A 26,327-nucleotide genomic window follows, 5' to 3' on the forward strand; every position below is an offset into this window, starting at 1 on the left:
GTCACAGTTTGCAAAAGAAATTCAAAGTTACAATTTGGTAAATCATTTTTATAAAGTGTTCATCTAGCTTGGTTATAGTTTTGTAAGTCTTTCATTAATTCTTCTAAACTTGTACTCTGTCCAGGTAGGGTTAGTATTACTTGACGTTTTTGGCCCCACGTAATTTCCATAATAATTATTTCTTGCCACAAAAGTTCTGCATAACCAACCACCCCAAAACTCAGTGCCTTAAAGCAGTAATCACTGACTTTTGCTCAAGCTTCTGTGAGTTGGTCAGATTCAGCTAGTGCAGGCTGGGTGCTGCTAAGGGCCCTAGCCTACATGCCTCCCAGCTTCCTTGGGCCAGTAGGCTAGTGGGGGTAGGTGATCTCATGATGATGGCACAACACTGAAGAGTGAAACTGGATATACCCGAGGCCTCTGAAGCCTAGGTTTGGAGCTGGCATACTGTTTCTTCTGACTCATTCTGTTGGCCAAAGCAAGTCACACTACTGAATATAAAGTCATGGGGCAGGAACTTCAACGTCACATGGAACACATCACTAACACAGAGAAGGTAAAAAGTCAGGGGGCAATAATGCAATCAATCAAACCTACCACAGTTACAAGGGGTGACTTTTCAATGCAGCATTTGACAATACAGTCTTTACAATGTACCCTTCCTCACAGGTATCAGTGTTCATATTCCTGAACACTATGGTGAAACTACAGTGAAAAGAAGAAACTGTGAAATATACTTGTAGGGTATACATTAGAATGTTCACATGAACCATGGAACAAAAGCCAGCTTATTCAGTATGGTTAGCATCATCTAAAACTGGCCATCTCAACTTTCCTTTATGGCTGGCTAGCATCTTCCCATGGATGCTCATATATGAGGAAAAGGGACTTAGACGTGTCCTTGTTGAGATCAAAACTAAGTCACCTATGGAAGGATTCCAGGAACTAAAGAGTTTACCATGAAGAAAACTTGGGGAACAGATTAAAATTGTCTTCAAATATCTGAAGTGTTCTTCATGGGAGTATGTTTAGACTTGTTCTGTGGGGCCACAAAAGGCAGCACCAGAGTAGATGGATAGAAATTACAGGAAATACGACTGGGCACAACGTGTGGCAGACAATTCTAACCATTAGTACTGTCTAATGATGGAAGTATTGCCATCACAGAGATATTCAAAAAGAGCCTGAAGAACAACACTTAATAAAAATTATTGTAATTAGCATAGCAGCTATCATTTATTGAAGCCCTACTAAATACCAGGAGCTGTGCTAAACACTTTAACCATGCTCTAATTCTCAACAGCCACCCTGCAATGTTGGCATTGTTCACAACTCACAGCTGAGGAAATCAAAGCATAGAGAGATTAGGTAATTGTTCTAGGTCAAAAAGACAATGGATGGAGGAGCTGGGACCTGGCCCAAGGTCTTTCTGATTCCAGAGCCCCTTCTCTTTCCACTATACCTGGCTGCATGCTGAATCACCATTTGTCAGGATAAGGAATTCAAGAATAAAGTGGGAGCTGAGCTTTACGAACTCTTCCAGTCCTATGGCTACAAGTCTAAGAAATCTCACTAAGGTCACAGCCGCTGCACATTTCGTGAAATAGCTTTTGTACTCTGGTGATTTCTGAAAAACTCTTGTGAGCTTTGGTTGATTGATACTAATCTTAAAAATTGCCTTTAAGAACTCAGGGTTCTGTGCTTAAGATTCACAATCATATTCACACTTCACTTTTACCTTGCACCGCTTCTTCCAGAGTTTCAGTGATGTTCCCACAATGCGGTTTGTTAATCCTCACATGGTGTCTGTGGGAGTGAGTGCTGGCAAATGGTAAGGCCGGGAGAGGATGACTCACTCGGCAATGGGAGGCAAAGATGTGGTTAGGGAAGCAGCAGACAGAAACACTCTCTCTCTACACCCAGTCCAGAACTCCGAGGTAACTCCTCTCCGGTCCTGGTTCTACTTTTCAACGAGAGAATGGTTCATTGTAGTCACCTGCCCTCATTCCCACCACCAGCTCTCCCACACACAGGCTCCAGCCTCTATACAATCTCATGAGGGATGTGTCCCTTCCTGCCCTCATTCCGTACAGCATGCACGTCTTCCTTTTTGAGAGGAAGAGGCTCCCTTTGAAAGAAAAGATTTTCAAAGTGGGTGGTCAAGGAAGATCTACCTTCCAGGCTGCTAGATTTTATTTTCATATTTTGAGATAATTGCTGCAAGCTGATTTAAATATTTCAATGAATAATTCCATTTTGTTTTCATCTTTAGGCTTTTTAAAATGCAGGGTGTCATACTAAAAATTCTAATAAGTAAAATGTGCAATGCATAATAAAATGTGCATATTTTTTCATTACCATCTGCTTCTCCTTACACTTACAGGAAAAGACTTTAAAGGGTTGAAGCCTCAGTGGGGTACACAGTGTTGATCTTACATACTCTGCCATTTGACTAGGGGAGTAATGTACGCTGCTAGAGAAGCACATTAATTAGAGACTCACCCAACCTGCAGACCGCCTGCTCAAGAAAACAGAAAAACCAAGTGGATTCTGGAGAGTCATTTGTCTCTGGGCCAACAGCCTGTTTTCCACCATTAGACTCAGTGCTGGCGTCCCATAGTTTATGAGATCACAGACAATCAGGGTGGAAAAGACGAGCCATCTTCTACCTTTTCTTTCTATCCAAATGCATTATTCCCTCCTAAAACCATCACAGGTAAGTGGTTGTCTAGCCTCTACTTGGACCCCTCCAATGAGGATACGGCTTCCTAACTATTCTGTATAACAACTGTTCATTCTACTTCAATTAGAAATAATTTTTTGACACCACTAACCAACATTGATTATGAATCCACCCTATGGAAAGCACTGTCCTAGGTACCAAGGGAGATCTGAAGAACTATATGAAAACTGCTGTCATTGCCTGAAATAAGCTGCTTGCCTCTGAGAGAGAAGACCTGCTCCCTGATGATCAGAGTCTCGTGAGAGAAAACTGGCAAAGGGTGGCGACGCAGACCCTGCTCCTTGCTGATAAGAGGTGGTGGCCAGCTTTCCTACAGTGAAGGCTTGTCTGGGGGATGAGATGGAAACGCCTCGCTGCAAGATGAACATGAAACATGAAAACAAATGTCCAGCACCAGACAGCAACTCCAGAACAGTCACTTCTTCTCCTTTGTTTTGGTTTCCAAGGAAATCTCCAAGGATTTTGAGTGTACCAGAGACAGATCGGTATATGAAGGATAGGCAAGCTGTCAGCATTGAGGGCCTAACACGAAATAACAGGTGTGCCACAACCAGAGGCCAGAGGGTGGCAATGGGAAAGCTAGGATCAGAAAACCTGGGGGCAAGGTTAGCACAGAGCCTGTGGTAAGGCTGAGGTTGATAATGGAGGTCAGTATCTCCAGAAACATGGATAGGCTGGGTCTAGGTTGAACCTGGTAGGTATATACACAGAATTCTAAATAACTAACTATGTGATAAATATTCCAAAGAAATAAAACCTACTTGTCAGCAAGACTATTACATTCATTAAATCCTGTTTGGAGAGTGTACAAAAATTGGCAAGCTGAAAATAAGCTCAGTAGTTTGTTTTCTGGTTGTTGTTTGTTTAGTGTTTTAGAACTGACAGCAGCAACTTAGGCAGGAAGTGTGTGTGATAAAAGAATGTGGTGATACAAACTTTGAACTTATATACCTTCTACGACCTGAGCCATTTCACACATATCACCAAGGCCACTTTGGTCTCTGTTAGTCCCCAGCCCCTCAAGACTCAGGGGAGGAGAACAATCAGGAGAAAGCAAGTGATCTGCTAAGGATTAAGTCCCGCTTCAAGAGAAAGTTGGAGAATCCATTATGGTTGCCACCAACAGCATGCTTGTAAGAGTTTAATGAAAAGCTCTCCTGGGAGAGAAGCGGGAGGAAGCCTGGTTTGTAGTGTTCACATATCTGCATGGTAAATACTTCCACTATGGCCAGTTTCAAGCTACCAACATGGACTCACTGAACATGCGGCTAGGAAGAGATGCTTGCAGTCAGCTTTCAGGACAGGTGTGGGCCAGCTCCAGCATGCACACACCGCAGCTGCAAGCCTCCTCAAGAGGGCTGGTGCTCGCTGGGCTTCCTTTTGTATTCCTTCCTGTCTGGTCTCCTTGCTCCCCAGGTGTTCCTGAACCCATTCCGCTCCTCATCTCACTCCTAATCTCATGCCCTCTGGGCCTTGCCCAGTGACTGGACGGTTAACCCAGATCAACAAATTCCTCTGCAGGAGACAAGGACTTCAAGGATGAATCCTCTCAGAGAAATCCACATTGCAACAGCAGTTTCTTGAAGTGGTTGGTGCCCTAAACCAAGAATAAAAATGTTAAGATAAGGTGAGAATTTGGGAGAAGGGAAGCTCAATTCCTCATAAAGCTTGTCCTGTTCTTCTTTCTGGGATAACCTGGTGTGTCATACTCTGGCCCACGTAGAAGAGCCTGCCATATAGTTAGACTAGTGTCTGTTTCTTGTCATATTACTGTGTCCAGGAATTTATGAAGCTCTGAATATCTTGGTTACAATTAGCTTTAATTATTTACTTGTAATGGCTCGGGGATACCATAACATGGACAATACACAAGCTTTAAATTAACCCTAACCTGCAATTTCAAACTTCTACAACAGGCCTTTAAGCGGAGTCTTACCAAAGCAGGAGAGGGGCTGGCCAGGCTCATCTGTTCTCTCCCACTCAACCGCTGGGGCAGTGATGACAGCTGGTGCAACAACCAAAGCCACAGACTCAAAAGGGAAAAATCTGGTTAACCAACCCCCAGACAAAGGTGATTTGTTCTAACCAAGCCTCCCCTCAACTCCTGCTGCAGAGAAGCCAACGTGGAAAAAGACTGGAAGGAAAAGAACCCGTGCTTCCTCCCTCTGTTCTATTGATATTCACGGTCCTGCCGGGGCCAGAGTAGTGGAGCAGGAAGGAGGAGCAGGCCTTTCAAGTTGCACAGCATCTAGGTACACACGAACAGACCTGTACAAAATGAGCACATACCCACACAAACCATCCCTGAAGCAAGCGAGTGGCTGAAGAACCACACTATTCTCTCTGCGTGAGAACACCTGATAATAGTATGTTACATTTTTGTGGCACTTAGGTTCAACAAACAGCTTCACCTGTGTCGAACATTTGCATTGTACAACAGCTTAATGCAGCAGCAGGACCATGGGCTCAAATTTAAAAATGAGAAAACTGAGGCAGCATGCCTCAGCCACTGTGAGTAGAGGCACCTCCACAAGAAGGGCCCTCTCACTCCCAGCCCAAGGCTCTTTCTTTGGCATGTCCTTCTCCTCGGGGCTTAGGAGGTAGGTAGGAATATACTGGGAAGAGCGCTACCATTTTGGCGATCCATGTTACATGGCTAGCCCCCTCAACCACACCTCTACTCCTTCTTCCTCCCCAGGGAGCCCTACACCCCCACAGACCCACCCAGCCCTTCTCACTGGAATTACACTACATACTCTAAAAATGTCCTTAGAGTGCCTAACCCTTAAACCCACCACTTTTCATGACATCAACACAAGGCAGCTATTATTGGCACCATTTAGTCAGGACAATTGGAACTCAGAGAGTCTGGGAGCCAGTGGCCAGGGGGTGAAAATGCCAGGTCCCCTAAGAGCCCACAGTGCTGCGCTGGCCCATCTCTCCCTCTTCCCACAGCAGAAGCACTCTCTACTGCTTCAGCCAAACCAGACATCAACAGAAACGCTCCTCCCCGGGCATGGCTTTCCTTCCGAAGTGTGAAGCGCTATGTAAAGAATGACCCAGATTTTTTGGATGAGCAATTGAAGTCTATAAATGTCTAACCAAGTGCATGAATTGCCTAAAGTGAGAAAGAGCTTTTAGCTGTATCGCCTCTGCTGAGCAAGACCGCTGGCCTTCCTCGGGGATTGCAGTCTCGATCTGGACTTGTCATGTCTGAAGAATCATGAGTCTGAGAAGTCAGGAGGGAAGTTGGTCCTCTTCAGTTCTGGAAATTGGACACAAGTCTGTGGGTGGGGTTTGGGGACTGGGGCTAGGAAATAAACGCAAGGGCAGGGAGGAGGTACTGCAAGACCCGGGCAGACCCAGTGAGCTGACTCAGACAACGCCATGACTTCAAACTCTAAGAGCATCTGTTGAAGTCAGTGCCAACTGAATATACCCGGTGGCTACTTCTTCTGGGCCCCATCAAACTTTCTAGGAACAATGGAATTATCTGGCTGGGTAGTTATGCTACAGTTTGATTCTTTGATGAGCTGCCATACACGCAACCCCACGCTCACAGACATTGACCATTCCCATGCAGCACTATAGGAATGAGCCAGGTAAGGGAAGAAGGAGCAGTGGGGCCCTGTCTTAGCTTCCCAGAGGGACAGAGAGAGCTGCCAGGAGCTTGCTAGGAGGGGGGCTGGAAAAGGGCCAGTGGACCCAAAGAAAAAGAAAGAAACAAACTGGGAAGAAAATCTGGGTCAGGCTCTTAGCTTGCTTACTGGCACATATTTCTATCACGTCATTCTTGTCTGTTTAATTCTTGGCCTTTTTTTTTGCATATTTTCAGACATACCCAGTAGGCATGAAGAAGCAACTTGGGGAACTTCCTCAATACTTACACAATAAAATAATATAAGGCCCATCTGAGAATTACTGGTTAGCCACGAGCTCAGCCTTCCTCAGACAATTTTTCTCAATGAGTGACTTTGTCCCATCAGACCCACAAGCCTAGATAAGAGCCTCATTCCAGTGCATGACGGAATTGTGACAGTGTGTGCTGACATAAAATAGAGATCCACTGACCATGGTCTTATGTAAAATACGCTTTTCGCCATAGAAACTGTCCTTCAATTGCTTATAATTCTCTGCCATGAACAGTCTCGTACAAAAAAAAAACATCACATCACCATGTAGGGTAAAAGTAACTGAACAAAGTCTTTTAAAATCAGACAGGAATTATTCTGAACATTTCCTCACCCCTTCTTTGCTTGTGGTTAGGATTAGATGATGTTTGATTAAATACATAAAAATGCTTAGAAAACTGTGAAGCACAAAACAGTAATGAATTATTCTTATTTCTCTTGCTAGATTTAATCACTTTTTTTTCCTCCTTTGTTCTGGTTCATCCTTGGCTATTCTAGACCGGGACCATGATTTTTTGTCCCTTAACTCTAACCACCACTCAAGGAGTGGCTGTCCACTGTAGTTCATCACTGTGCCAGTGAGACTGGACTTAGTTTCCCTCAAGCATGGGGTCCTCCTTGGCAGTTGGTGGTTGTGTTAGTCCGTTCTTGCATTGCTATAAAGAAAATATTATTTATAAAGAAAAGAAATTTAATTGGTTCAAGGTTCTGCAGGCTGAATAGGAAACATAGCAGCATTTGCTTCTGGGAAGCCCTCAGGAAGCTTACAATCATGGTAGAAGGTGAAAAAGCAGGCACATCACATGGTGAAAGCAGGAGCAAGAGGGAGAGGTCAGAAGTGCCACACACTTTTAAAGGACCGGATCTCATGAGAATTCACTATCATGGGGACAGTACCAAGAGGAGGGTACTAAACCATTCATGAGAAACCTACCCCCATGATCCAGGCATCTCCCACCAGGCCCCACCTCCAGTATTACATTTCAACATGAGATTTGGGCAGGAACAACATCCAAACTATATTAGTGGCCTTCCAAGCTTCCTTTCAATCCTCGGTTTTAAGTGCACTCCCCCAACCCCAGAACCCTCAAGACAATCTTAGAGTTTATGGAGGTGTTAGAGAGAAGTGTGCAGGAGGACCTGGAGAGCCACTCTGAAAGTGAGAACTGCACCGGTGAGTCAGGAATCTCTTACTATCCAAAGGAAACTGATCTCTATTCAATAGTCAAGAGCTAAATAGGAATGTGCTTCAAGGGGCCAGGCACAGTGGCTCACGCCTGTAATCCCAGCACTTCGGGAGGCTGAGGCAGGTGGATTACCTGAGGTCAGGAGTTCGAGACCAGCCTGGCCAACGTGGCAAAACCCCATCTCTACTAAAAATACAAAAATTAGCTCGGTGTGGTGGCGGGTGCCTGTAATCCTAGCCACTCAGGAGTCCGAGGCATGAGAATAGCTTGAACCTGGGAGGTGGAGGTTACAGTGAGCCAAGATCCCACCACTGCACTCTAGCCTGGGGGATAGAGTGAGATGCTGTCTCCATAAACAGAACAAAACAAAAAAGAATGTGCTTCAGAACATCCTAAGTCATGAACTGATATGTTGTATCACTGTCCTACAGAAATAGCCAAAATACAACACTGAAACTCACAATGTTGTTACTTATTGGAAGATGGGGGAGACCAGGAGAAATATTTGGGATTGTTGGAAGAAATGCAGCATCTAACCAGAAGAAATGAACTACATTCAAGGTTTAGCCACCCCCCAGCTTCTCTTTTTGCTAACATGCTTGGAGCACTTCCTGTGTACCAGACACTGTTTCAACAGAGCCTTTACATATATTAACCCTGTGAGATAGGTGCCATCTGACAGACGAAGAAACTGAGGCAAGGATATAAGATAATTTGTCCAAGTTTACACAGCTAGTAAGCAGTAGACCTGAGATTCAACCCCAGGCTGCTTGGCTCTGGGACGGCCCTGATTGTTTCTGAGCCTCAGTTTGCTCTTTGCAGAATGAGAGCTTGATAATGTCCTATCCGCACCCCTCCCAGCAGAGAAAGAATGCAGAGATGGCACTCAAGATAAGAAAAGAGTATTAATATCATTTGAGGAGAACAAGGTTCTGAACTGAGTTCACACCACTGATGTCTGGTTAATGTGTGGGTCCCGAATAGTTAGGCTGCCTGACATCTGTCACGTAGGCACATGAAACCCTCAGCCTGGTGCTGAAGTACTAATAACCTCTAGTTATTAGCGTTTTATGAATGATCACTCTCTCCTCACACGTTGCCTCATCTGAGCCTCACAACTCAGAGAGATGGGTATTATCTGCATTATTTTATAGGTGAGGAAACAGAAAGGTGGTATGACTTGCATAGTCACCCATCTTATGAGTGACAGTGCTGGGACTTGAGTTCCAGTCTTCTGAGGTAAACCCTGCCCTTTCCACCAGCTACCACTGCCTCTCACCCTGACAGTTGTCAAGATAAAAAGCACATCCTCCACCTGGGTATTGAGGGTTTCCAGAGCTGGCCTGCATGCTAAATGAGAATATAATAAATGTCACCATATACTGAGCCATCTACCGTGTGCCAGGTGTGGACTAGGCCATGTTACAGATATGTGCTCAGTATTTACTACAATTCTGTATGATAGATGTTTTCTGTTTCGCACATGAAGAAACAGACTCAAGAGAGGTAAAAATAACTAGTTAACTTTGGGAGGCCAAGACAGGTGGATCACGAGGTCAGGAGATCGAGACCATCCTGGCTAACACGGTGAAACCCTGTCTCTACTAAAAATACAAAAAAAAATTAGCCGGGCGTGGTGGCAGGTGCCTGTAGTCCCAGCTACATGGGGGCTGAGGCAGAAGAATGGTGTGAACTCAGGGGGCAGAGCTTGCAGTGAGCAGAGATCACGCCACTGCACTCCAGCCTGGGCGACAGAGCGAGACTCTGTCTCAGAAAACAACAACAAAAAAAACAAAAAAAAAAACTAGTTAATGTCCCACAGCTAGGAAGTAGCAAGAAGGGGTTACAAATTATCACCCTGGTTATTTTATCATTATGATTCAGGTTTTAAAGTTATTAATACCTACCATAGGCCTGCATTGCCTTTTTATTTTATTTATTTTTTATTTTTTGAGACAAGGTCTCACTCTGTTGCCTAGGCTGGAGTGCAGTGGTATAATCATGGCTCACTGCAGACTTGACTTCCTGGGCTCAAGTAACCTTCTCACTTGAGCCTCTTAAGTATTTGGGACTACAGGCACACATCACCATGCCCAGCTAATTCTTTTTTATTATTATTACATTTTGTAGAGATGAGGTCCTGCTATGTTGCCCAGGCTGGTCTTGAACTCCTGGGCTCAAGCGATCCTCCCACCTCAGCCGCCCAAAGTTCTGGGATTATAGGCATGAGTCACCGTGCACATCCCTGCATTGCCTTTTAAATGGGAATCCTTCAAGAGGAATTAAAAGGTTGTGTCTATTTTCTGTCTGTTCCGTACAGTCTCTAGTTCTCTGCTGTACACACTACACTGGTGCCATTTCCTTCATTTAAATCAAAGCATATAAGAACAAGCATTGACACTGACTGGCAACTACCGATAAACACAAAACAGTAACTGGGCACTGAATATGAGGAAAGGGTGAAATGCATTTGGAAGAGAGAAGTAGCTAAGGATTTGCATCCCCAGGATCTGGAGACCTGAGGGCAGTGGGAAGGCGATGGTGAGGAAATTAAGACAGTTTTTAAGGAAATAAAAGGGTAAAAAGAGGAGGCAAGAAACTATAAGGACAAAGCAGGGACTAAGATTTAGACTGTGCCTTTAATCTATGTTAATGTCTCTGGCATTTAACTCCATTTACAGATCTAGGCAGAGCAGCTCCTTGCCATATGGTGACAATCAGATGAGTCTGAGATGCCCAGATATCTTTAAGGATCCTGAATTTCAAGGTCATTGTGCAACAGGACAAGGTGTCCTTAAGTGAGGAAAACTTACGTTAAAATTCAAAAAGCTTTGTTAGGTTTTTGTTTTATCTAGCTTTTCCAAAATATATATACTGAAACATTGATATTTTTCAGGCCTAAAAAGGGGCCACCCTTGAAGGAGCTGATATTCTGAGTTTCCTTAGGACCTAACAGGTTGATTCCAGGATTTCTTCAGATTTGCAGTGTCCTGCTCAATTACTCAACAGCTCTCCTTGGTTTGCTCCTGGGAGACTGCTCTGAGCAGAGCAGAGCAGACCATAAGACAATGCTGAAGGCTGGGCAACCAACCCCACAGACGGGCACTAGAAATACCACCAGGCAACCCTGACTTACATTTGCATAACACTTTGTACTTTACAGAGTCCTTTCACATGCATTATCTCATTTGACCATCACAACAACCTTGTGAGGTGGGTAGGGACTGTATCCATTTTACTGACGAGAAAGGCATAAAGACAGGGCTACTCCCCAGCCTGGCCAGCTGGTGTCTGATTGATGGGACATGTGCCAGGCTGGCTAAATATTTTGAAGGCCAGCTGTGGTGGCCTATAATCCCGGCACTTTGAGAGGCTGGGGCAGGAGGATGGCCTGAGCTCAGGAGTTTGAGACCAGCCTGGGTAACATAGCAGGACCTCCTCTCTACTAAGAATAAAAAGAAATTAGCAAATTAGCCAGCATGGTGGCTCATGACTATGGTCCCAGCTACCTGGGAGACTGAGGTAAGAGGATCATTTGAGCCAGGGAGGTCGAGGCTGCAGTGAGCCATGATTGTGGCCACTGCACTCCAGCCTAGGCGACAGAGCAAGACCCTGTCATTCATTCATTCCCACATACATATATATACATAAATATTTTGAATGTCACCCCTGGATAAATCACTAACCCATGGATAATAATACCATCAAGTGTCAGAGTTGGCATTCTAGGCTTGGCTTTTCTCATCACAAGACCAGAGTTCTTTGCTCAAAGAGCACTGTGATAGGTACTGTGGGATTGCAGATATAATAAGCACCCGGTTCCAGCCTGAAGAAGCTACAGGCAATACTGCAATACAGGGTACAGTCAGAGCGTAGAGGGAGGTCAACACTGGGGCAGTTCAGAGGAAGTGGAAAGTCAGATTTGACTGGAAGAAATGACTGAATCCTCATAAAGATGGTAGCATTTGAGATGGGCCTTGAAGGAAGGGTCAGATTCTGACAGACTGAGATGCAGCTGAGACTTTTCAAGACTTCCTGAGTAGCTTACCAACAAAACTAAGGCTCGGCCTGGGGTGGCAGCTCAACCATGAAGTACCTCCCAGCACTCTGGGAGGCCAAGATGGGAGGATCACTTGAGCCCAGGAGTTCAAGTCTGCAATAAGCTGATACTGTTGCTGCATTCCAGCTTGGGTGACACAGAGGCAAGGCCCTGTCTCAAACAAACAACACACTCAACTAAAAAATAACAACAAAAGCACAACAAAAACTGGTCCGACTGCAGTGGTGTTTACAACTAATTGATCACAACCAGTTACAGGTTTCTTTATTTCTTCTCCACTCCCGCTGCTTCACTTGACTGGCCTAAACAAAACAACAAACAAAAAACCACCAACAGAACTCAAAATAGATTCCAAGGCCTTACCTAATACCTACTCCATCAAGAGATCCAGGGATGGAGCACGGAATTTGCATGCTTAAAAAGCTCCCAAGCGATCAGATCAAGTTTGATTAGACTGCTTTAGACCATGGAGTTCATCCTTGCCCTGGAGTAGATCTACAAGCTATACTATATGACCCCATGAAGACCCTTCCAATTTCCGAAATCAGCAGTGAAGCCTTTCACCTGTTCTCAGAGCAACATGCAAGGGAAGTACTTAACACAGGTGATTTGGTGCCTGCCTACATTACAGACTCCTTGGTGGGGCTTGGTTAATTCTAATTTCAAAAGCATGATCAGAAATCAATCTGGTGTGAGCCAGATTTAGTATTTAGTATTCCATTTGGTTCCTTTTATTGATGCAATTTCTCTGCCAAGGTCATCTTAGTTTACTTACATCTATTCATCTTACTTTAAATCCTCCAACATATTTATTTATAATAGCTGCTTTGAATTCTCTATCTACTAATTCCAAAAAATACCATATTTCTTTAATGGTATATCTGATGAGAAGTTTTTGATTTTTATAAAGTTCAATTTGTTAAATATATTATTTATGGTTAGTCCTTTGTGTCCTGTCTAAAAAATACCCTCAGTTTGCAAAAATATTGTCCTAAATTTCCTTCTAGAAGCCTTATTGTTTTAACTTTACATTCAGGTTAACATTATTTGTAGTTAGGTAATTTGATTCGTCTCATTTTTTGTGTATGGTGTGAGACACAGGTCACAGTTCATTTTTTTCATGACTGTCATTTGTTCCATCACTATTTGTTGAAAGGACACTCCTTTCTTCATTAACCTGCTCTGGTGCCTTTGTTGAGGATCAACTGACCATATATGTAGATTTCTTCCAGAACGTGCTATTCTGTACCACTGATATGTTTGTCTGTCCTTATATGTGTATCACATGGACTTGATTATTATAGCTTTATATTAAGTCTTGAAAACAGGTAGCGTAAATTTTCCACTTCATTCTTTTTCAAGATTTTGGTTATTCCAGGTCCTTTCATTTCCATATAAACTCTGATTACATCATCTGAAACTCTAGTCTTTTTTCAGCCTTTTCTCTCTGAGATATTGACCTGTCTTTGACCTTACTGATCTTTCTTTCTTTCTTTTTATTTTTTCCCATCCATTGTAGTATTACGCCCATCCAGTTAATTTTTCTTTTTGGTATATTTTATTTTTCAGTTCTAGAATTCCATTTGGTTCCTTTTATTGATGCAATTTCTCTGCCAAGGTCATCTTACTTTACTTTACTCACATCTATTCATCTTACTTTAAATCCTCCAACATATTTATTTATAATAGCTGCTTTAAATTCTCTATCTACTAATTCCAACATTTGTGTCATCTCTGAGTTCATTTCTATTGATCTTTTTTCTTCTGGTTATGAGTCACATTTTCCTGCTTCTTTTTCTGTCTTATAATTTTTGTTACATGCTGGGCATTGTGAGTGCAATATTGATCATTTGAATTATTAATATGTTCCTTTATAGTGGTATTTAATTCATGGGACCTTAAATTAATCCTGTTGAAGCTCAGATTTAGGCTTCATTAGGGTGAGTCAAGATTAGCTCATATTCGAGGGCTAAAGTAGCCCAACTCCTACATTGCAGTCTTTTTCACGTCCCAACTGAATGCCCAAAGTGTTATATCACTCCACTTTGGCTGGTTGGAACTGCATTATTTCCCATGAGACCTCCTTTAACTCAAAGACCCCCAGTAACTATTAGTGGTCAAAGAGTCTCATTCTATCCATGTGTAGTTTAGTCTTTGGAAATACCTTCTCTCTTGTATGCTACTCCACAAATGCCAGCCATCCGAGAATCTATGAACACAAACTGTTCTCTCTGTGCTGTGGTTTGAATGTCCCTCCAAAATTTGTTGAAATTTAATATTGTCATTGTAACAGTATTAGGAGGTGAGTCCTTTAAGAGGTGACTGGGTCATGGGTTCACCCTCATGCATGGATTAACTCCATATCTTGGGAGAAGGTTAGTTACCTTGGGAGTTTGGCCCCCTTTTTCTCTGTCTCGCAAGCTCTCTCTCTCTGTGTGATGCCTTCTGCCACGTTATGACATAACAAGATGTGGTCCCTTCATTTTGCACTTCCCAGCCTCCAGAATCGTGAGTCAAATAAATATCTTTATAAATTACCCAGTGTGGTATTCTGTTGCAGCAGCAGAAAACGAACTAGGATACTCTGCAAGGCAAGATGCTGCTCACTGGGCTCCAATTTCCTGTACCATGATTTGTAAAGTGCTCTCCGGCAGAAAGCCAAGAGGAGTTCTGAGTTCATCTCACATCTTTTTATTTTATCCACAGTCACATGTCTGTCTTGTTTTCCAAGACCCAAAAATAGTTGCTTCACATATTTTGTCCAGTTTCATAGCTGTTTGTAGCAGGAAAATAATTCTAATAACCAGTATTCCACTATGGTCAGAAATGAAAGTTCTCGTTTTGATGTTTAATTTTTTTTTTTTATGGGAAGTCCCAGTTCTTTGGTAGATTTAAATTTGTTTACCCTTTATATGTCCCACTGGAGGTAAATAACTCATACTAGCTCTTCTGTGGTTATTACTATTGAGACATACATACGTTTACATTATTAAGAAAACAAAGGGGAAAACCCACTTATTTGTCTTCTTTTCAGGTTCTGCCATCTTACATCCTCACAGATGTTATTTCTGTATAATTTCTTAACTATTTATCTCCTCTGCACTCTCTCTAGCCTTTCCATTCCCATCTTAAAACCCAGAAACTAAACTTGAATCCAATAGCATGCTGCACCCTAGTGTTTGGTCAGATCTTGGTCATGACAGACACTGCTTTGTATGCCCAGCACAATAGCCTTCCTTTAGGAAACGCTCCTTCCCCAAATTCCGTCATGTGGTTTTAGAGAGAAATGCTGGATTATTAAATGACTCCAACCCTGTGGCCACAGTTAATTCATTCAAGCAGTAGCCACCTGGCCAAATCTAAACCAATCAAAGTTCTTCCCTGGCAGTTTTTTTTTTTTTTTTCCACTGAACTTGAGGGAAAAAAAAATACTAAATCTCTAATGGTAAGGGATGCATGATTTACAGCTGTTAGTGCCATGTAGAAAAAAAATCTTCAGTGAAAGAAAATGATGAGCTGACAAGCGGAGAGAAGCAAGTCAGACAGAGAAGAGACACATACATACACAGAACATATGCAGGAGTCTCCTAAAAGTATTACAGTCCCTAAGTTCAAGCACTCCTAAGGCCTGCAGGCATCCTGTACTCTTCCTGTGTTTTAGATATATGAAATACTCCATATTATTTCTAATAAATTCCCAAAAATAGTTCTTGTTGGATATCTGTCATTGTCCTGATTAATATTTTGAAAAACGAGAGACTTTTCAGGTCTTCCTTATTGAACACTGCATTAATATAGCTCAAATTCATATAAAATTTTAAATTATAACACTATCTTCTAGGCTCATAGCTGTTAGTGTCTATTATGACACCATTCTGGTAATTTTTTTTGACACAGCTATTCCAACCATCTTGTATCTCCATGACGTGATTTTGGATCCTCTGGCAAGCTGCATTATTAACCTGAAAAAGCCATACGCTAACACTTAACAGGTCTATACTCATAATGATTGCTACTGTTTTTGAGTATCTACTGCACAATGGAATTTTAAGAACATTTTACATACATTCTTTTTTTGGAGACGGAGTCGTGCTCTGCCACCAGGCTGGAGTGCAATGGCACAATCTTGGTTCACTGCAACCTCCACCTCCTGGGTTCAAGCGATTCTCTTGCCTCAGCCTCCCAAGTATTCTATTGCAGCTGGGACTACAGGCATGCACCACCATGCCCAACTAAGTTTTGTATTTTTAGTAGACACGGGGTTTCACCATGTTGGCCAGGATGGTCTCGATCTCTTGACCTCGTGATCCGCCCACCTCGACCTCCCAAAGTGCTGGGATTACAGGTGTGAGCCACCATGTGGGGCCATAAATTCTAACTTTCTAGTAAGATACCTACTTCACAACAATCCAGGGGAAGTATCTACTAACTTTCAGGTTGATAGAAACTGAGTCTCAGAGACATTAAGACACTTGTTAAGGGAATAAAGTTACCATGTGTCAGCATTAGGACTGGACCTCAGAATAGAATGGAGGTATTACTCCCTTAAAATGGAAAGGCTATTTCTATTGATGCAATCTCTAATTATTTTAACTTTTGGAAAGTTAATATTTTGGGGAAGACACATGATACTACTGACTCATGTTGAATTTACAGTCTACTAAAATCTCTTGATATTTGTCATAAGAACTACAATTAATAGTTTACCCCCATCCAGAACATATAAGAAGCATTAGTTTTAAACTTAAGTGCAAGACTTGACGTTTATTTTTATTGAAGTCCTGTTTGCCTAAGTTCTTTGTGCTGTTATTCACATTCCTGAATTCTGACTTACTAATTATACTATTTCCCACAGTGTGTCTAACCAAAAACACAGAATGTGTTTAAATCTGAAGAAAATGTCCAGAGCCACTCATAAATGGTTCACCTACAGAAGGACATCCTTCAATACTCATATCTATATGTATACACTTTGAGTATGACTATAAACTAGCTTTGAATCTGTTCATCCAGATTTTCATGTAGCCTATATTTGCCCATCTAACATTTACTTTTTGCCTTCATAACAGAGCCTGGAAGTTCCCACATGCATACTCTCAGACCTTACCACTGTAATGCATGCCAGCTCAACTTCCACCAGCCTGAGAGGTTTCTGGACGCCCTTCACACTCCTCCCTGCGTGCAGGGCAGGCCAAATGTGCTGGAAACTTAACACCTTCTACAAGCAGCCCTCAACCAATGACCGATGGGACTTGGTCCATCAATACTCCAGCTCCTTTCCCTTGGATAAATTTGGTCTGAAAAGAGCCTTCTCCTCTGACTCCCAGAGTTGTAACTTGGTAATGCACCCTCCAAGAGCTGCCTGCCCTACTCCCCTACCAGTTTTTCCTAGGACCACCTTCCAAAGTAAACTATTTGTACTTAAAAATCCTTGTCTCAGGATCTGCTCCTGGGAAAACTCAAACTAAGACGACCTTGTTAATTTTTCACCCAAAGTAAAACCGCCTTTACAATTTTTTACCATTATTCTCCATATTGAAGATGAGCAAACAAGACCCACACGTGGTAAATGGAAGACTCAGCTTTGGATTTCAAAGACTGCCACGCGACGTGGCCTCCATAACCTTTTCACCGCTTGCTGAAATCAGCTGTGCCACAGTCACGGCATTTCCCTGCTCAAAACTGTGTGTGTGTGTGTGTGGGATGGGGTGGGGAGGAGAGGATCGCATTCTCTTACTTACTCAACTCCAACTCCTGCCTTTGACAGTACCATTAACGATTACAAGTTTCCAGGGTTTTTTTGTTTTGTTTTGTTTTGTTTTGTTTTGTCTTTTTGGATACCCAGGAATTGAGCATCTCAGCGCTGATTGGGGAATGGGCAGTGTCATAAGGTGTCAAGTACATGACACGGGTGAATTATTTTCATGATGTGTAACCAAAGTAACCATTTTCATTCTTTATTTTCCTCTCCCTTCTTTAAAACAGACACACTCTATTTTGCCACCTAAGAAAATTTAGAGAAATTTCCTAAAATCCATTTGAATTTTTTGTAACCTTAAATCATCTATTTTTCCTAGGTTTGAGGACACTTTTAATTTTAATATATTATTAGAGGTTGGGTGCGGTGGCTCATGCCTGTAATCCCAATACTTTGGAAGGCTGAGGTGAGCAGATCACTTGAGCCCAGGAGTTTGGGGCCAGCCTGAGCAACATAGTGAGACCCTGTCTCTACAAAAAAATACACACACACACACACACACACACACACACACACAAATTAGCCAGACATGGTGGCACATGCTTATAGTCCCAGTTACTCAGAAGGCTGAGGTGAAAGGATCACTTGAGCTGGGGAGGCAGAGACTGAAATAAGCCAAGATGGCACCACTGAACTCCAGCCTGGGTGACACAGCAAGACCCTGTCTCAAAAACAGATTATGGAAAATTATAAGCATATATACCATAATGAGCAAAACAACGTAAGGGACCTCCATGCACTCAGCCAGCTACAACAACCGTCAGCATATAGCAGATCTGGATCCATCTATACTCCTGCGAGTGTGTATATGTACACACACACATAATTTTCAGAAAAAAAGTTCACATACTAGGACTGGTTGAAATGTCTTTTAAGTCACTTTTAATCCAGAGGGTCCTCCTCCATCATTTTTCCTTGAAATTTTGAGGGTGCACTTTCTCAGTTAAATGAAGCTTAGTCCATCTCAGGTAGACACTGGTAGTTGCTGACACGGTAATGAGACTCTTAGGCACTGAGGACAGAGAGGGTGGGGGGATCACAGGCATAATAAATGTAGGGAGCTTTTCCTTTAGCGATTCAAGCAAGGCCAGTCATGTGGACCCCAGCATCCATTCCTGAGACCAAGTGCTCATCCTTGGCAATAAATGAAGACTGAGTCCAGTGGCCAGAGGCGAGGGTCCTATGGCTCTCATTTGGGAGGCAGCCCCTCAGAAATAGCAGTAACTCACAGTCTGGCCTGAACTCCCCAGGACTGGAGGTAAATGGTGAACCTACCAAGGCAGGTTTGGATGAAGTAAACATGGAATCCAATTGTGGTGCTCGTGAACTGGGAAAGAGGAAGGGCAGGGAGTGTGAAAAAGCCCCTATGCATTTGGCATTTAATAAGTGAATCCAGAATTAACCAATGATTAATTGCTCATCAGATTTAAGGATGCTCCACAGTCTATAACTATATTCCAGCAAGATAGACTCATAGATGATTAATAGAGACATTTCTTGGCTTCCTGAATATTGTGGGTTCCCCCTTAAAATGAAGCTGTTCACAAGATTACAAAACCAAGTCCTATATCATGCTTCAGATAGATCAGTGACGAGGAGACAGACATAGCTCCATTTGCTCCTCCAACTAGAAATCCTCACTTTCTGGCAAGGATATACCTTTGATAAGTTCTTGGATGGCTTCATCCCCAACTGCCTTACTTCTCTGGTGACTGCATTCTTTCTTTTGTTACAAAACCGCAATCCCTGCTTCCCTCTTCCCCCTCTAGTCTCTACTCCCTTTGCCCATTTCAATGAATCACTGGTGTTCTTCTAAGTACATCTCCATCCTAGGCAGCATCTTCTGCTTGAAGGCTCTAGTAAGAACCTTAGCAATCTCTCCAGGGCCCTTGACCACTCTTTTGGGGGGAAAAAACCCCAAATTAGACAACATGGCTTCCTTCACACCACTGCCCACCATCTCTTCTGTGCTGCTGAAGAATGACACATGTACCAAATTGTGGCATCTCTGTGTTTCTGCTATGTATCTCACCCAGTGGCTAACTTCGTCATATTCCCTTAGAAGTTAATAGGCTGAGCACAGTGGCTCATGCCTGTAATCCCAGCACTTTGAGAGGGTGAGGCAGGTGGATCTCTTGAGCTCAGGAGTTCAAGACCAGACTGGGCAACATGGTGAAACCCCATGTCTACTAAAAATACAAAAAGTAGCTGGCTCTGGTGGTGCACACCCAGCTACTCAGGAGGCTGAGGCACAAGAATTGCTTGAACCCAGGAGGCAGAGGTTGCAGTGAGCCAAGATCACACCACCTTACTCCAGCCTAGGTGAGACCCTGTCACCAAAAAAAAAAAAAAAAAGAAAAAAGTTAATACAGACAAAAGGTCTTTTCTTGTTTCTGAAAGTAAAGTTTCTCTTCAACAAACCCCATCTCACTTTCACTATACTACAAAATTAAAAAAAGTTCACATCACAAATTTTTAATGGAAGTTTTGTGTTTCCTTCATTTATTACAATTGTAATCAGCCATAGTTACTGCAATTAGCATGCAGCATTGAAAAGAACTGAGTACTCTTCTTTTCTTGTAATGTCTTTAATTCCTCATTACCACCTTTTCAGTTGCCAAGCAACCTTCACTTTTATGTCCTATATTTGAAGGGACTAAGCAGAATTATTTTTAAAAAATCAATTTTAAAATGGAAGAGCAACCTTGTGTGCTAGCATACCTCTTTATAAATAATGATATTGATTTTAAGATCAAAATTGTTTAAGATATAAATTAGGGAAAGCAAAAAGTTATAGTGAGTTTATTATCAAAAAGTCAATGTGATTATAATATATGTAAGTATCCATAGAAGAGAATCAAGAAAGGCACACCCAAGAATGTTGATAGTGCTTATCATGCTCTTGATGGTAAAATGGGTAACTGTGGTTTTCTTCTTTTTGTCAGTCTGTATTTTCTACGTTCTCTATGGTGAACATGAATAATTTTAAAAGTTATTAACATTTATAAAGTAAGTATAAATGCTGAGGGAGAGTTAGATCTTTGTAAATACAAGAACTTATAAAATAGTGGGAACTAAATGAGACTACATATGTAAAATATTAACATAAACACTGTGGTATTCACAGTAAATGTTCAAAAGTTAGCTATTACTAGTATTTTAAAAGTCTATGCTAGTGGTTGATCTTATGTATTATCTTACCACAAAGTCTATGTAAGAACAAGAAACACTCAGTCTGTATTAATAATTTTTAAAGACTGAGTTAAAAATTTGGTGGGGTTTCTAAGACTCCATCCTAAGAATACTGACTCTTCAAATAGATCCAAAAGCACATTCTTAAAATATGCAAATTCCTGAAGAACTTTCTTCAAGTTTAATATCATGATGGAGACCCCCATTACACCTTCTCCCAAACGCTTTAAGTCTCGGAAATCGTTTCAGCGGTATTACAGCGAGGGGAAATGGAGGCTCTGAGTTACAAAGTCACCGGTCCAAGCACTGGGGTTTTAAGCAAATGACAATCTGAGAAACAAAACTGAAGGCTTCTTTTTTGCCAACTTATTAACAAGCTTGTATTGATCATCCACAACAACGTATGATATAGAATTAGACACTGGATTAAGCAAAACTGTGATTAAAATGACAATGGACTATTAATCAAATCTTTGGAAGAGGGATTTTTTTTTTAAGGTTTAGAATTTTAAAAAGATAAATAGAAATGGGCAAATTTAAATACATAAAAATACAAAGTTTTTATACATGACAATATCAAAACCAACATAAAAATGAAAATGAGAATAAAAAAATGCCTATAGTGAATGATATTCAAAGAGTTAACAGCTTTTTATATAAAAAGGTTTTGCACGCCTCTAATAATAAAAGCATTAAGCAGCAAGTGATAAATAGGCAAAGGATATGAACAGACCGTTCATAAAACTGGAAATACAGTAGGCAAACAAACTTACGAAAACTACTCAACAAAAGGTTGGTTATATACACCAATAGTGCCTGTCACCATGCAGTGGGTAATGAAAGCAAATGATTTAGCAGATGGAATCAGAAATCAAAATAGAGATAGCATATATAATACATGAAGAACGAAAGTTCACAAAATTGAGGGTTGGTCAGAAACAAGGCTGGTTAATCTGAGAGAGATTTTAGAGGTGAATTAAAACAATAAAAACACCAACTAACTTTGACTTCAGAATGAGAACCTCTCATGTTGTTTTCATGTTCCACTGTCACTTATTTAAGAAAACTTTTCAACCACACTGATACATGATTTCCTTATCTCTAAGGTCCATTATTCCTTTCCTTTGAAGAACACACAGAGAGGTTGTTTTATAAGATACATAGATGAAAGCAGCAAAATAATGGCAGAATTATTACTTTCTCTTAATTAAGAGATACAAAATAGAAATCCCAGCTTTTAGGGTCCCTTCCCACCTCAACATTTGGTTATGTAAGCACCCTCTGTATCCGGGAGACAGTGGTGTGCTTGTAAATGTTTAACAATGGGCTCTCCAGGGGAGGGATTGAAAAGGAAGCCCTGATTAGTAGTGTCTGTTGATTTCCACGGTGTAAATACTCACAACAGACTACTAGCAAGCTACTAATATGACTTCACTGAACACGGAGCTGGGAAAAGATGCATGCTAGCATACCATTATATAGCATTTGTACCAGGCAGACATAACAGACATAACCTCAAAAGCAAAGATAACAGTAAAACGTAGTCATGAATTAGGAAGTGGTGAGTTTTGAGTATTTCTTATCTTTGTTTTTAATATAATCTAATTGTTAGTGTATATAACTTAATTTTCAATCATGGTTGTGTTTAACAACTAGCTTGCAAAATTCCTGAAAATTTAACAATCGACTCCTGTGAGCTGGTATGAGCCAGCCCAGCACACCACTGCTAGGAGATAAGGAAATAATTTTTTTTTTCACAATTGCATCTTTCTATGAAGAAAGAAATTAAGACATCAATCCACATCATTCTATGTGTCTTCAACACATGGCAAATTATTTTTGCCCTCTGGTCTTGTGGCTCTTACACAGACCTCTGACTACATAGTTGGTGGGACCCAGTGCAATTAAAAATGATGGCCCCTTATTCAAAAATTACTAAAAATTTCAAGACTGTGACAGCGTTAAACCAAGCATGGGAACCTGTGGGCCTTCAGAGGTGGCGTGCCCAGGAAGCTGGCCCTGTTTACATTCTCACTCTTTCCCTGTTCTTTTCCTGCCAGCCACTCTAGGGCAACCCCAACTAGGTTGTAGCCAAAGCTCACTGTAAGTCCAGAACCAGACACAGATCCAGCAGCTGTAATTGTTCTGGGCGGGAGTGGACAAGTTCTAACATCAGCAAGTGGGCTGTGGCTGGGGCCTGAACCGTAGATGACCTTCTCCAGGGGTCTCAGGGTCCAACACAGCTGCTTCTGTCAATTACTGAAAAGACTGTTTCTGCTTTCACACAGTTTCCCAATGTGTTTTCATCACAGACTTCATAAACTTCAGGTCAACATACTGCCTTAGATAATCTGTTGCCAAAGTAGCACTCTTGGGTAAGTACTCAGGGGAAGCACTCCCCAGTTCCTCCCCAGCTAAGCCACTACTGTAGCCCTCTGACCCATGGGGACTGGCATGCGTTACAGAGTAGACCCTCCCAGCACCACAGGAAACTGGAGTGTTGAATAAAGGTGGAAATCTACACTAGGAACATGGCCTCTGAATGCAAGAATCAAACTGTAGTTGTAACAGACATCCACATTCTATTTACATAGCCAAAAGACAGGCTGGATGTGCTGTAGGGGGCTCACTGCAGTTGAGAAGAGATAGCAAAGTAGGAACATTTGATAGAAGGGCTCCCAGGGTTTCAGACCTGCTCTTAGGCAGGGATCTCATTAGATCTGGCTGGATTGCTTTAAGGATCTCCAAGAGGCTGGCTTCGCCATGTGCTTTTCTAGTTCACATAGCTGAAAAACCTATATGCTCTATTGCCTCCCTGGAGATTTGTGCCCTTCAGGTTTTCCTACGACGCCTGAGAAAACGATCTGGGATGTTCAGGAAGCAAGTGTGCTATACGACAGTATTTCTCAACATCCGTTCATGGGTCACCTCCGTCAAAACCAGTGACTGCTGGCTGAATGGCAATCTCTGGGGATGACTGTGAGGACTCTGAATGTTCAACACACTCCCTGATGAGTATTCCTCACGCCAAAGTTGGAGAATCTCTGGAATAGCAGAAAGAACGTGAACCTCGGGGGAAGACTGACCAGAGTTCACATCTCAGCAGCTCTCTCACTAATGAGCTGAACCACTTTCCACAGGTCATTGAACTTCCCCGAGCTTCAACTCTCTATTAGTTAAAGGAGCAAAATGACAACCACCTCATAGGGTTGTTGGGAGGATTAATGGGGTCATGTTAGGTAAAGGCTCAGGACCCTACAGAGTCCACGATAAGTGTTTAACTACTGTCTGTCCACTGTGTCTGTCTCCAGCTCTCTCAGCAGTAAAACTCACCTCTCTGGATGGCTTTACTGAATGAACTGCTCAGAACTCCTGAGACACTGTCTAACTCACGCATAAGCATTGCCTCTGTTCTCTACAGCGTGGCCTGCAATAAACACTGCCAAGCGGGAGAGCACAGATATGACTGAAGGGGATTTCCCATCTCCTCCTTTCTCAGGCCTGGCAGTCACTGAAACTCATGCTCATGAGAGGGCAGACCAGCGTGGCGCACTGGTGATGCCTGCTCATCAAAGATGCAGCAAAGGCCCCCTTGGAATAAATAGTGTCCAGTCTTATAATAATGCTAATTCATTCTAGAGGGCTAAGAGCAGCCTGGGAGCTGCTCTGATGACTAGATGCCTCAGGATGCAAGTGCCTCCGAGGACCATCCTTTACACGTGAAATCCTGTAGCCACAACTACCAGTGACTGGAGGGTTCCATTGAGGAGGCTTCTGGGAGAGCTGTGTTCTTCACACAGGGCATGTCATCAACAGTGGCTAAGGCTTCTGCCCCTTCCTGACACGACAACTGACTTTGTTCCTTGGTGTTGCCTGTTGTTAGGTCTACATGCCCAATGATGTCATGGCCCTTAGCTTCTGGTCTTATGCTCCTGCTGCCCTCTGGGCACCATGCTTTGGTGCACAGACCACGTTGCAGAGTGGTAAGAAATACCTCACCTTTCCTTTGTTACGGAGAGGGCTATGGCCCTGAGTGTGTGTTTGCCTTTTGTGGCTCCAATTTTAAAAACAGATGGAATGTTTTACTTTCAATAAGCTGAGGCTTATAAAATACTTTTAATATCCAACTGCTCCATGGTGGAGGAAACATACCTATTAGTTTTGGGGTATTTCTAGTTTGGAAGGTCTTTGGATAGCATTAGTATAATTCACACAGGAATTCACTGATTCACTTTGCTCACTAGAGAATATCAGGCAGACACCTGGTATATAGATGGGGTCCAATCAGTGTTTCTCACATTGAATGGAGTTTTATTTCTAACTGGGGAGACAGCAGGACTGTAGAAGGGTGGGCACCGTGTGCAGGCCCGTCCTATGTGGTGTGCAGGTCTCCCCTGAGTGTAGGAAGGCCTGTAGTAGGAGAGAGATCCAGGCTGGCTCCAACCCAGGTTGCAAGTGGCTGCTAGGGGTAAGGGAAGGAGAACAGAATCAGCACATCCTCTCTTGAGACTGGGGGTGCAAGGCAAATTCTTTCAATTCTCAAAGGTTTATTTTCCTGTTCGTTCAATGGAGAGAGTAATATATAACCTATTTCAGAGCTGTTCTTAGTATAAAAGAAAATCAATACAAATGGAACTCTAAGAAAAAATAAGACAGTCCATAAATAGAAGATATTAGGAAGCATTTCTCTTCACACTAACAGGTAAGATGAAACATGGAGTTTCTTCCCACGTCTCACTGGGAGTAGGAGGTCTGCTTGCTGGGGTGGAGTTTTGTGTGGTGTGTGTGTGGTGTGTGTGTGTGTGCCCCTTTCTGAGGCAGGTGTGCAGTTTTCTTTCCGATGCTGTCAGAAATTGTCTTGCATTGAGAGGGAGACAAGGAAAGAGCTTTGTGAATTCAGACATTTGAAGCCTTCCATTTGGCCCCAAATGCTGGCAGCCCTCTTATAAAGGGAAAAAAAGTAAAAGCCCGGATGATCTCATAGGTCTTTTCTACCTCTGAAACAGATGGTGTGATTCACATATATTTGACATAAGTGTGACCAGGTTGTGATGATTCGCCTTATTATGCTCAGCTGAAGAGGGGATTAACTAGTAATAATATGCTGAGAATGTAAAGCATGACCTCTGATTAGAATAGAAGGCGGGAGTGGGTTGTTTCACGGTTAAAGCAATGAACTATGACTCAAGGCCTAAGTTTCTAGTCACAGATCTCTAACCTTGTATGTGACACTGAGAGGCTTGCTAGAGGCCTTCGAAAGTGCTCTTAATTTACCCGTACTGGCCACTGCCCTTAAAAGCAATATAAGTCCTTCTTCTGAGAACAGTGTGGGTGGTAATTAATGGTTAATAATGCTAAAGAGATAGCCATCAGTGAGACCTCTGAATGCCCATGATGCTTTAAGCAATATTCAGACTCTTATCTAGAAATGGTAGCAAAATGCAAATCCCACAGTCTGCAGAAAATCTATTCTTTT

The 26,327-nt window shown here is 42.3% G+C and overlaps 1 protein-coding gene across 5 annotated transcripts in view; it reads right to left on the reverse strand.

The window, feature by feature from the left end:
* The window catches only part of RASGRP1 (RAS guanyl releasing protein 1), a 77,951-nt gene that overhangs the window by 42,722 nt on the left and 8,902 nt on the right, over positions 1–26,327 (reverse strand). Inside the window, exon 1 of one of the 5 annotated variants that reach the window (XM_073995492.1) lies at positions 1,739–1,960. The exons of the other annotated variants lie outside the window; for them this stretch is intronic. The gene's annotated coding sequence lies outside the window, so the exon portion shown is untranslated. Of the gene's footprint in view, positions 1–1,738; positions 1,961–26,327 lie in introns of those variants that run through there. 5 annotated transcript variants of the gene reach the window in all.

Source organism: Macaca fascicularis, chromosome 7 (genome assembly GCF_037993035.2).
Source record: "Macaca fascicularis isolate 582-1 chromosome 7, T2T-MFA8v1.1".
Taxonomy (NCBI): domain Eukaryota; kingdom Metazoa; phylum Chordata; class Mammalia; order Primates; family Cercopithecidae; genus Macaca; species Macaca fascicularis.